This window comes from Papio anubis, chromosome 10 (genome assembly GCF_008728515.1).
Source record: "Papio anubis isolate 15944 chromosome 10, Panubis1.0, whole genome shotgun sequence".
NCBI lineage: Eukaryota > Metazoa > Chordata > Mammalia > Primates > Cercopithecidae > Papio > Papio anubis.
The window spans coordinates 110,198,289-110,210,537 of record NC_044985.1 but is presented as its reverse complement, the minus strand read 5'-3'; the positions used below and the strand labels follow the sequence as shown (position 1 = coordinate 110,210,537).

The 12,249-nt window shown below is 41.0% G+C and overlaps 1 pseudogene across 1 annotated transcript; it reads left to right on the top strand.

The window, feature by feature from the left end:
* Nucleotides 1-11,491: 11,491 nt before the first annotated feature.
* On the top strand, nucleotides 11,492-12,025 carry LOC100999011 (annotated as a pseudogene). The gene has a single exon (XR_635850.3). The product of XR_635850.3 is annotated as a 60S ribosomal protein L21 pseudogene (transcript).
* The last annotated feature ends 224 nt before the right edge of the window (nucleotides 12,026-12,249 follow it).

Below are 12,249 nucleotides of genomic sequence, written 5' to 3'. Positions count from 1 at the left end.
GTCACTTGAACTTACTGATTCCTGGAATAATTGAAGCTGTTGACTCTCACTAAGCCTCCTCCTAACACCTCATCCCATATTACCTGCCAGGACCTGTGCTTGCCTAGGGGACAATGAGGATAAGTCCCTTCCCTCCAGCTGTACCTAGTCTGGTGAAGAGAGACAATGACATACAGCATGTGATAAAGTGTAGCGATATGGGAATATGCAGGAGAGGCAAATCATGTCAATAGAGTTTCCATGAAGGTTCAGGACTAGAGCCCAGGTTTTCTGATTCACAGACTGTTGCTGGGTTGCATTCCTTTCTCATTTATTCTAATGACTAGGTCATTTTGCTCTTGATTAAAATGCTTGGAGAAAGAAGTAATAAGAGGAGGAACATCTGAAGAAAATAGATAAGCTGTTAGCCAAAAGGTAGCCAACAGCAAAAACAGAACAAAACCAGTCTCTGGATTTTTATTATAAAAATTAATAGTCACAATGCTAACACAGTCTAGAAAAGGGTAAATTACATTTAAAATTCCATGTTTAATAAAACAAAGATGTAGGTAATATGGCTTAGACATATTTAATCTAAAATGACTAAAATTGAAATGCCATACATGTTTTTTAAAAAAGCATTGAGCATCTATTTAATGAAACACATATAAGAGGGGAAGCCTCAGTTACCTGCAAAGTAATGTGACATAGAGTACGTGATTCTGTAATAATAACAGGTAAACAGGGTAAAGAAATGCAATCTATTGGGTGGACTTTATTAGCAAAGGAGAAAATATGCTTAGAGTGTCTGACATACCACACTGCATTTGTAATTGTTCTTCAGCTATTACTGAACAATGTCTTTAATAATCATATCACTTCCAGGCTATCTTTGTACTTGACTCAGGTATAGCCAAATGCTTGAGGTTTGCTTTAGAAACACTAAAAATATCATATCCAGGGGCCAGACATTTGTAGGGCAGCTGTTAAAGGAGACATATAACAGTTTTGTTCAGAGGCGAATCATTCACTGAAAAGGGCATTGTTGTTTAGTTGGAAAATTTTTTGAAGGACAAATACAAGCTAGGATGGAAGAGATAAAATAGAAATATAATTGACCAACACTGAAAATCCCAGAGTGTTAGGTATATTTAAAGTACCAGGGCATGAGGCAAGCTCCATGGAGATGGTTAATAATTAATGTGGGAACTTGAAATTCTGTTTTACCAAGGAACAGAGCCATCCCTGGGGAAACACACGCGCGTGCACACACACACACACACACACACACACAGATATGCATGCAAATGCGCGTGCGCGCGCGCGCACACACACACACACACACACATACACTCCAGATCCCTTTTGGTTCAATGAACTCTCTAAGGAAAGGGTGGGGTTCAGGCATCAATATTTTTAATTCGTGTTTTTAAAAAGCCATGCATGATGATGTTGCTACTATGTAGCCAGGATTGGAAACCATTGCTCTTATCGAACCAGGCGTGTATGTGTGTGTGTGTGTGTGTGCGTGTGTTTGTTCATATGTAGGGAAAGTATTATGGCCTGAATGTTTGTGTCCCCCACCAAATTTATATGTTAAATCCAAACCCCCAATGTGATAATATTTAGAGATAAGGCCTTTGGGAGGTAATTTAATGGAGGGTGGAGCCCTCATAAATGGGATTAGCACCCTTATAAAAGAGACTCCCTTGCCTATTCTCCTCCAAGTGAGAGTGCGATGAGAAGCTGACCATTTGCAGCCTCAGAGAGGGCTCTCACTGGAACCACCAAGCTAGCATCCTGATCTTGGACTTGCAGCCTCCAGAACTATGAGAGATACATTTCGTTGTTTATAAGCCACTCAGACTATGCTACTTTGTCATAGCAGCCCAGACTGACTCACATAGGAAAGGAGTAGTTAGGAAAGTTTTTTCTGGCTCTGTCACTTAGGAGAGAATGCAGTGGTGCAATCGTGGCTCACTACAGCCTCGACCTCCCAGGCGAGGCTCAAGCCATCTTCCCGCCTCAGCCTCCCAAGTAGCTGGGACTACAAATCTGTGCCACCATGCCCAGCTAATTGTTTTTATTTATTTATTTATTTTTGTAGAGACTAGGTTTCACCATGTTGCCTAGTCTGGTCCTGAACTCCTGGACTCAAGCAGTCAGCCTGCCTTGGCCCTCCAAAGTGCTGAGATTACCATAGAGAAGGGAAGGTAAGCAGGTTCAGTCTTCTGCTGGAAAGAACTGCCTTAGTCAGACGCTGTAGCTGAAGATGCCTCTTGCGACTGTGGTATCCTGAGCAGGATATTCTGGGTCTAGAGTTTCATTCGCCATTCTTCCAGAGGGCTAGTCATCCTCTGCTTGTGACTATGGCTCTTCTTCTTGGCCCTCACTACTCAAAGTATGATCCTTTGGAATAGCAGCATCAGAATCACCTAGGAGTTTTGTTGAAATGAAGAATATAAGACCCTATCCCATAGATAGATAAATAGATAGATAGATAGATAGATAGATAGATAGATAGATAGATAGATAGACAGACAGACAGACAGACAATAGACAGACAGATAGATAGATGGAAGTCTAAAACTGCAGATAGATAGATAGATAGACAGATAGATAGATAGATAGATAGATGATAGATAGATAGATAGGTGAAAGTCTAAAACTGCATTTTAATAAGGTTCCCCTGTAATTTTTTACATATTAATGATTGAGGAACTTTACAGCAATGTTTTTCAAACTTAACTAACACCCTCCCACATGGCAAGAAACACATTTTACATTGTGTTCTAGAAGACACACACACACACACACACACAAACAACTGAAACAAACTTTTCAGGAGGCAAAACATATTGGATCTATTCTCTGTTCTATTTTTAAGAAAAGAATACCAGCCAAGACTCACTACATCAATTTCATAATTGTCTAATAGTTCATAATATGTGGTTTAAGCACCTAAAGAACCAAAGTGACATAGAAGTAAAATGGAATACTGGAAATATTTTCCCACTTTGCAGGAAAATTAAATTAAATGGAAAACCACTTGTCTGTCTAAAGATATTTTTTCCTACAGATATTTTTTTAAAGGTCTGGCTTTTGCCACTGCTTGATTGCTAGCAACTGAGTGCCAGTAAGCATAATCAAAAGTAAAAGAAAAGGAGACAAATATTCATGGAAAAAGAATTGGAAAGAGTCAATCATGCTTAGCTTAAAAGTTAAAAAAATAAGTGACATGCTTTTGGTTAAAATTACATGTGTCAAAAAATATTTTTTGAGATGAAATATTTCTTGATATGAGAAAAGTTTCGTCATATGATATCAATAAATGAATTAAAGGTGTTAACATTTAATATCACCTGATCAAGGTTGAATATCATTGCTCTGAAAAAGTATTTCTCGAATTATTTTTTGTGACCATAATGCAGACCGAGAAGGTAGAAGACTTCACAGACCCCTTACCCTGTCCATTCCCACTCTACAGAAGGGAAAGAATAGAGTAATAAGAGGGAACATGTCACTGCATAAGCAGATTCTTGTGGTTTGCCTTAGCAAAGTGGTAGAGATGACTTGTATTCGAATCACAACGTATACATGCCTTAAAGGCTAGTGATTGCAAAATTACGGTCTTCAAATGCCGTTGATGGAAACATATATCACTACACACTTGGGTTAACCGAACAATCCACAACAAAGTCCAATGTAAATGAAGAAGTTAAGCCAAAAGTAATTCCTAAGTAGAAGGCATTTGGAAACCACGACCAAGTTAAGACCACACTGATAATCAAGTGTGCTTCCTGAAAGCAACAGGAATTCCACAAGTTGTGCTCAATTAGAATTGTGCAACCTCACCAGCATTACATGGTAATGCAGGGCCCTGAATCAGAGTTCTCAGCAATCTCTACTAAAGTAAGAGTTTAGTTTTGTGCATACAACATTAAGCAACATTAAGTAACAGTCATTCATTTAGAAGATGGCCAATATGTAATCTTTGAATGCATTTAAAAATGATAGTAGGAAGAACCAAAGAACGCACATTATCAGGAGGCCCCACCTGGACTATAATCCATACTCTAAGAATCACTACTATAGAATCATTAATTGTCAAGGCCCCACCTGAGCTATCTAGTGATGACTCTGAAATTCCACAGCTTTTTAAGGCAATAGTTTTTTAGTTGTTTTTTTCTTTTTCTTAAATTTATTTTCTGATTTCTGGAGAATGCAAAAAACAAAAAAACAAAAACAAAAACGAAAACAAAACAAAACAAAAAAAACCATTGAGATTTCCCTGGGAACCAAGCCTGGGTAATTTTATGTATTTCCACACCGTTAGTCCTGTCTAGGCCAGGGATAGTTAAAATGTTTCATCTCACAAGCCAAGTCTGATTGATTAGTAATGGATGCCTGAGTGGCTGTGTGGAAGCAAGAAAGGGTGTCTTGATTGATAAAGGATGTTGGCCATGGGCATTGGATAGTGGAAGGGCAGTGATGCTTGGTTTTGCTGTCTCTACTGTGGGCTCTTTTTTTCTAAACATTCAGGCAAATCATGGATCTTTTATCACCCCATACATCTACATTGGGGTACCCTTCTGGGATATAATTGATAATTAAGCTTTGGCATCTTCCTTCCCATGTTCACATACAGCTAAGGTTGCCAGACAAAATACAGGGCATCCAATTAAATTTGAATGTCAGATAAGCAACAAATACCTTTTCGTATAACCACGGCCCAAACCTCGCATGGGATCCACTTGTGCAAAGGATATTGTTTATCTGAAGTTCAAATTTAATTGGATGTCCTAAATTTTTATTTGCTAAATTTGGCAGCCTAAATTCAGCATTTAGGACACTTGACAGTGTCCCAGTATCTGGGTTTCTATGTCACCTACCTCCAGCTTCAGGGACCACAAAGACCCCGAGTCCTAGGATAGCTTTGTGTATCCCAGGGTGACCCACGGCAAATATGCAAACTAATCCTGAATTACAAAAGTTTGTTAAGTCCCAGGAATGTAGAAAAGGGGAGTAGGGGGAGAGATTTAAAAGATTAGAGGGTGAGTGGCATGCAGGAGTCAGGAATGTTCAATATTGTAGGTTGGGATTAAGCATGTCTAGAGGTGACTGAGGTAGGTAAGAACAGTTGGCTTGGATGTGACTCACAGGGAGGGATTTAAAGGGAGAAAAGGGGTGCAGCATTTTGTTTAGTCCTTTCAAATCTGCAACTACTTCCATGTTAGGTGTTTATTAATGGGGTTTCTATTACTAATGTCAAGAACAAAGCATTTCCTAGGGCTTAGGCTCACACTCCGCTTGGAATAGAGATTGTAATTCTAGGTGTGATTTTGAAATATGGCAGCAATAATCTTTGGAGTCCTGCAGAAGCATTCCAAAATAATATTCTTAGCACTTGAGAAAAGAAGGGTGAGGAGAAACTATTTAAACCCAGAGTGCCAGGAGTGAGTCTTTGTACTTTCAGTCTCTCTCTCTCAATCTCTCTCTCTCTCTCACTCAGTCTATCAGGTTTCTGGGAGTAAGATCCATTGATGTTTGTTTCAATTCAAGTGTGTGTGTGTGTGTGTGTAATTTGTGTGTATAATTTAAACCCATGATCATTTTGGCAATGATTCAGATGTACCTTAAGCTCTGTAAAGCAAAACAACAGAAAAACTGGAAAACAGATTAAACTCATGACCAGCCATCGAATGATTTGTAGTTATGTGCTACTGTTAAAACTAATTTCCCTAGTGGTTTCACTAGTTTTTCTGTATGCTGAAGAGTTACACTGCAGTGTGACAGATCTTTCTCTTGTTGGTAAATCACACAACATTAACAAGTAATTTGATGACTGTGGATTGGAGCTGTGATTCAGTTCTGTCTGAATTCGCAGAAAATGTTTGACTTAGAGCTCTTAGAAAATCCAGAACAGACCTTTCTTTTGCCTTACCAGCATGCTTTATTAATCACTGAAATACCTGCAGAGTACTCAAGGACTGCAGATGAAATGGGGCTACAGGATATTCATCTGATAAGCTTCACATAAAGTCTAGATATTCAGCAATTTAGGAGGAAATGCACGTACCAGCCCCCAAATGAAGTTGCTGGTAAATTGGCTGTATTATTTTGCCTGCTAAGAATCTCTCTCTCTCTCTCTCTCTATAATGTTTTCTCCCTACAATGGTCACTTCTCTGTTACTTGCTATAGGAGCCCCATGAGGATGAAGGCAGGAGAAACAGACTATGTGCCAGGCAGCTGGAATTCCTCTAAAGCCTTTTCCTTTGAAATCAACTTCCTCCTTTCACAGGTTTATAAACAGCCCTTCCTGTGATTTTGCAGTACAGAATATGAAGATTGCCCCTGCCAGCTCAAAGCGCAGCTAGGCGCTAAGTCTCTGTTGCAGCTAGCTAGTTCCTCTGCAAGCTGCATGCTCACCATCGGTGTATGATCAGCATTCTGCCATCATCCAGGGGTCGGGAGGCTGACCGTAATGCTCACACACAACCCTCCCCACTCTGTCTTGGCAGTTAGCAAGACTGTTACAGTAATGTGAAATGCTGAGTTCTGTTTCTACGTTGTTTTCCCCTGCCAAGACCGTTGCAGTGATATAAAAAGGAGGAAGCCCAGATTGGGCAGGGCTGCTTTGTGGTTAAGAGGTTGTGGAGGTGATGATGGAGGTAGTTTCTCGTTTCTGTGACGAACAAGAAGAAGTTTCATTTTCTTCATATGATTTCTTTTCCCATATAACTGTCGAATTTCTAGCATAGTGGGGAAAATATATTGATAGATGTGATTCTAGCTGGAGAACTTGCTAAGCCTATGCAGGTACATACACAGTGGCATGGGTTAGTAGTTAGTCCTTGTGCTAGAGTTAAAGACAAATATTGGGGAAGCTGTCCCATATGCATGATTATTAAATTCTTGATAGCATAATTATTTCAAGTGGCATAAAATTTAGACCAGTGAGTAACTGAGCAAGTGTTCTACTTTGATAATTGTGTATGTGATTTGTAAATTACATTAATAATTTGTGATCAGTGGCAGTGTTGGTATGATCAAAATTAACCCTATCTTATATTTCTGCATGATTGTACTCTGAGTTAAATGTATTTCAGATTTACTTCATTTCAAGTGCTTTATGTAACAGAAAATTCTATGTTTGATGAATTTTAATAAATCAAACTACCTTTTAACCCTATGGTAGTGAAACAAATGTATGTAGGTTGATTACTTAGTGATCACTGTGTACCAGGTGCAGCACTAACACTTTGTGTAAATTTTGTAATTTTAATAATCACAAAGACTATATAATTAAGATACTATAATAATCTCCATTTGATGCATGTAGAAATTGTCCCAGAAAGGTGAAATAACTTACCTTAAGTATTTAGTGAGAAAGTTTGGGTTTCAACTGAGGCAGCCTGATACCAAGAAACAAACCCAATTACAATTGCTAGATCAGAGCAGTCAGTCTACTAGAGTAGATTAACACAGCCTTCATACATAATATGAAACTATTAATCTGGTGAATAGGTATTCCCCCCATCCTTATTGAAAAGTAGGATCAGAAGCAATTTGCATTCATTTGAGACAAAAAATTATATGCATTGGTGGGATGCAGTGGCTCATGCCTGTAATCCCAGCACTTTGGGAGGCCAAGGTGGGCAGATCTCTTGAGGTCAGGAGTTCAAAACCAGCCTGGCCAACACAGCGAAACCCATCTCTACTAAAAATACAAAAATCAGCCAGGCATGCTGGCACATGGCTGTAATCCCAGTTACTCAGAAGGCTGAGACACAAGAATTGCTTGAACTTGGGAGACAGAGGTTGCAGTGAGCCGAGATTGTACCACTGCACTCTAGCTTGGGTGACGGAGCAAGACTCTCAAAAGAAAAAAAAAAAAGTATACATTTACTGTCTTTTCTTAGGGCTAGTTAGCTTGCATCTCTTATCATTAAGACAGAGCACAATTCTTAATAGGTATCTTCTGATACTAGCATATGCCACATTCGGATATGCTGTTTCCATCCACTTACTGGGTGACGTGGAAGACTGACAACTTTGAGTGGGGCCTGGAGTGGGAAAAGGTCCCGCAGTGAGTCCAGGTTGCCATGAAAGCAATCTGTCACTTGGGTCAGCAGATCATGTGGCACCACAGGGAAAAAGACATGCCGTAGAGTGTATTGCAAAACCCAATAGGAGAATTTTGATAAAGACCCAGGGAGCCTGGAACTAGGTCACAGCATCTGCAGCAGAAGAGTGTGCCCTTTTGGCTGCCTCTAGGGTTGTCATGCTACTAAACTCAAGTGGAGACACTATGTGACTTTGTGCCTTATTTCAGAACAACCAAGTCATAAGATAGGATGGATCCAGCAGCAGGGCATCATCATATGGTAGTGCTATTAAAGCTCCATGGGGTCTTCTCGTCTTATTTGTTTATATCTGCCTCTTCATGGATAGGTCAATTTCATTGATTGAAAATAAGAGACAGCTGAATCTATTAGATTATATATGAGAAGAAGACGACAAGGTGGGTGGATCATTTGAGGTCAGGAGTTCGAGACCAGCCTGGCCAACATGATGAAACCCTGTCTCTACTAAAAATACAAAAATTAGCTGGGCATGATGGCATGTGCCTATAATCCCAGCTACTTGGGACACTGTGGCAAGAGAATCGCTGGAATCTGGGAGATGGAGATTGCTGTGAGCCAAGATCATGCCACTGTACTCCAGCCTGGGTGACAGAGTGAGACTCCATCTGAAAAAAAAAATGTGTCTCTCTCTCTCTCTCTCTCTCTCTATCTATATATATATATATATATATATATATATATATATATATATATATATGTGTGTGTGTGTGTGTGTGTGTGTATATATATATGAGAAGAGACAAATGGTGTAAGTAAGCTGAAAGTAAGGTTACCATGATTCGTTCCCCTTTTGCCTATGGGGTTTAACTACTGCCTCTCCTTCACCTCACACTACTGGTTTCCTGGGGGGTCCCTTATGACAGCTGATGCTATCTCTAAACCATGCTTGGTTTACAGACAGTCAGCTTGGTTTGTGGGTACGAGTTGAAAGTGAACTGTGCTTTATGATGGCCCCACTTGGGAAGGTTCTGAAAACCAGTGGTGAGGGTAGATTCTCCCAGTGATAAGGAGACATAGGTCAAATTATAAGTAATGGCTTTATGAGCAGAATGACATGTCTCATTTGCCAGGGACCTGGAAGGAAACAGACTAGAACATCAAGGTCAAGTAGGTTCATGGATGGGCCTTGGGGATTGATCAGTGTGTGGATCTCTGTGTTCATCTTAACAGCATCAATAATGAAAGAGGGCCTAAGTAGATAGAGTAACCCAACCAACTTCAGCCAACTCTGTCGTCAGCCACCTAGTGCTGGCACAATGGACTCATGAATGTTATAGCAGTGAAGTAAGGATGGAGGCTATACCTGGGCCCTGGGCCCTGAGCTCCCACTCATTAAGGCTGATCTCATTGCAGAGACCAGTGATGAGCTTCTGAATCAGCAAATCTTTCAAGGAGATCAACCTGCCGCTTGGTGGCAAGTTGATTACATTGAACTTCTACCCTGTAAGGAGTAGCAATTCATCTTGCCAGGGTTCACAAAATATCCTGGGAGTAAGTTGCCTTTCCTAGTACTGCTCTCTGAGGGCTTAAAGAATGTTTCATCCACTGACAAAGGATTCTGCATAACTTTGTTTCAGACTAAGTAATGCACTTAACAGCAAAAGAGGTACAGCAGTGGGCCCATGACTGTGGAAGCTCCTGGTCATATCACCTACAGCTATGTGACGAATATAGAATGGGTCCCCATTCTCCAGAATGTGGTGTATACACTAAATCAATAACCAATACATGCGCTTTACCCCATTACGTAGAATACATGGGCCTGGGAACCAGGAGATAGTTTTAGAGATGGCCTCACTAACCATCATAGGTAGTACCCACCATGGGAATTTGTGTCCGTCTCTTTCTGATGACGTTAGAATGTGTATGTCTCAAAGTCCTGATTCCCAGAGAGAAAATGTTTTCACCAGGAGCCACATTGAGAGTATCATTGAACTTTAAGCTATGGTTGCCGTAGAACTTGTTCAAGAAACTAGAAGATACGGAAAAGACGGCAGAGGTTATTGATCCCGATCACCAAGAGGAAGTAGGGTCATTATTATAATATAGGGCTAGAGAGAAATATGTTTGCCGCGCAAGTGTTTGAGTAACTCTTGGTACTCTCTTGTGCAATTTGGTGTGAAATGGACAAATGCATAAAGTGTGGCCTGGGAATGGCAAGGTGACTAGACTCTCAGATCTCTCAGGTAAGAGCATTAGTATCACTCTTCCAGGCAAGCCTTCTAGACTATCGAAGTTACCAACCAAGGGTGAGGGGAATCTAGAATGAGTAGTAGAGGAGGGGAAGCAGGAGTGTTCATTGCAGCCTTGAGACCAGCTGCAGGGATGGGATTTATTGTTTCTCTCACTTTCACTAAGCTGCTTTGTCCATGCTTTGCCAAGGAACAAAACCATCCAGAATCCTGGAGAAGTTTTCCCCAAATGGCATAAATTTACTCTAAGAAATAAGTGGATCTAAGTTGCAGAAGGGGTGGGCTAGAGTGAATACCATTCTACTTTTTCACAATCATAAAGGAGATAGATTCACTCATTCTCTAAGCTACTGAGGGGTTTGGCTGCTGGCTACCACCTTGGCCAAGGTTATGCCCCTTCTTATCCCCAGAGGCAGCTCAGACCCAAAGAGTGGATGATGGAATTTCTCCTAGGCCTGGCCTCCTTGCCTCAATTGGCTGAGGCCTCCATTGTAATTGTATCACAGTTCAATTCAGCTTCTCTCTGTCCAGTTCAGCTTCCCTCACTTCTCTATTGGGGGGATGTTCTTTCCAATAGGGCCCCTGTCCCAGTCTCCTTCTCAGAGTCTGTTTGCTGCAGAATCTGACCTAAGATATGCCAAAGTGCTTTCAGCAAAGGACGAATAAAGCCTTCAAGTCCACAACGTCACCTATAAACAGATGTCCATCCTACTCTCTGGTTCTTAGTAACCATCCCCCCTGTGAAACTGTGAAAATGCCCTTGTTCCCACCTGCATGGCCCCTTAGGTTTTGAGGAGGTCCCTCTTGGGCACATGAGAATTGTTCTGTTACTTCTGTGCAGTGCCAGAGCACCAGAACGTGTACAGCAATCTTTCACCTGGGATGCCTGGGTTTACCATGTGGCCATCCCCCTTCTCTCTCTCTGTCTCTGATTTTGCTGCCTGCTTCAGCTCTTGTTTTTCTACTGTCTTAGGCTCTTCTTGGGAGACTGATGGGCCCCTGTGATGAGCATCACCTACTTCTCTCTTCTGATCATTTATTTTTTGTTCCCTTCTTTCCCCATGTCCAGAGTGAGGTTTTGGTAGAATTCACTTCTCAAACCCTCAGATTCAATAAAATCAGAAACCTCTCTACTCCTGTCAGAGTATAGGCTTTTAAAATAGAAAAGAGGTCCTTTCGGCCGGAACCGCCATCTTCCAGTAATTCGCCAAAATGACGAACACAAAGGGAAAGAGGAGAGGCACCCGATATATGTTCTCTAGGCCTTTTAGAAAACATGGAGTTGTTCCTTTGGCCACGTATATGCGAATCTATAAGAAAGGTGATATCGTAGACATCAAGGGAATGGGTACTGTTCAAAAAGGAATGCCACACAAGTGTTACCATGGCAAAACTGGGAGAGTCTACAACGTTACCCAGCATGCTGTTGGCATTGTTGTAAACAAACAAGTTAAGGGCAAGATTCTTGCCAAGAGAATTAATGTGCGTATTGAGCACATTAAGCACTCTAAGAGCCGAGAGAGCTTCCTGAAACGCGTGAAGGAAAATGATCAGAAAAAGAAAGAAGCCAAAGAGAAAGGTACCTGGGTTCAACTGAAGCGCCAGCCTGCTCCACCCAGAGAAGCACACTTTGTGAGAACCAATGGGAAGGAGCCTGAGCTGCTGGAACCTATTCCCTATGAATTCATGGCATAATAGGTGTTTAAAAAAAAAAAAAAAAAAAAAAACCTCTGGGCTGAAAAAAAAAATAAAATAAAATAACATAGAAAAGAGGCTGGTGGCCTTCAGTCTTTGTGCTTGAGGTCTGGCTGCAGCCCTGCCCTGAGGCAATGACTCAGGCTGGTGGGATTGGGCAAAGGGTGAAAAGTGGAGGAAGAACCCGGTATCTGCGGTTTGGTTTTCCATGGTTTTAGTTACTCATGGTCAGACG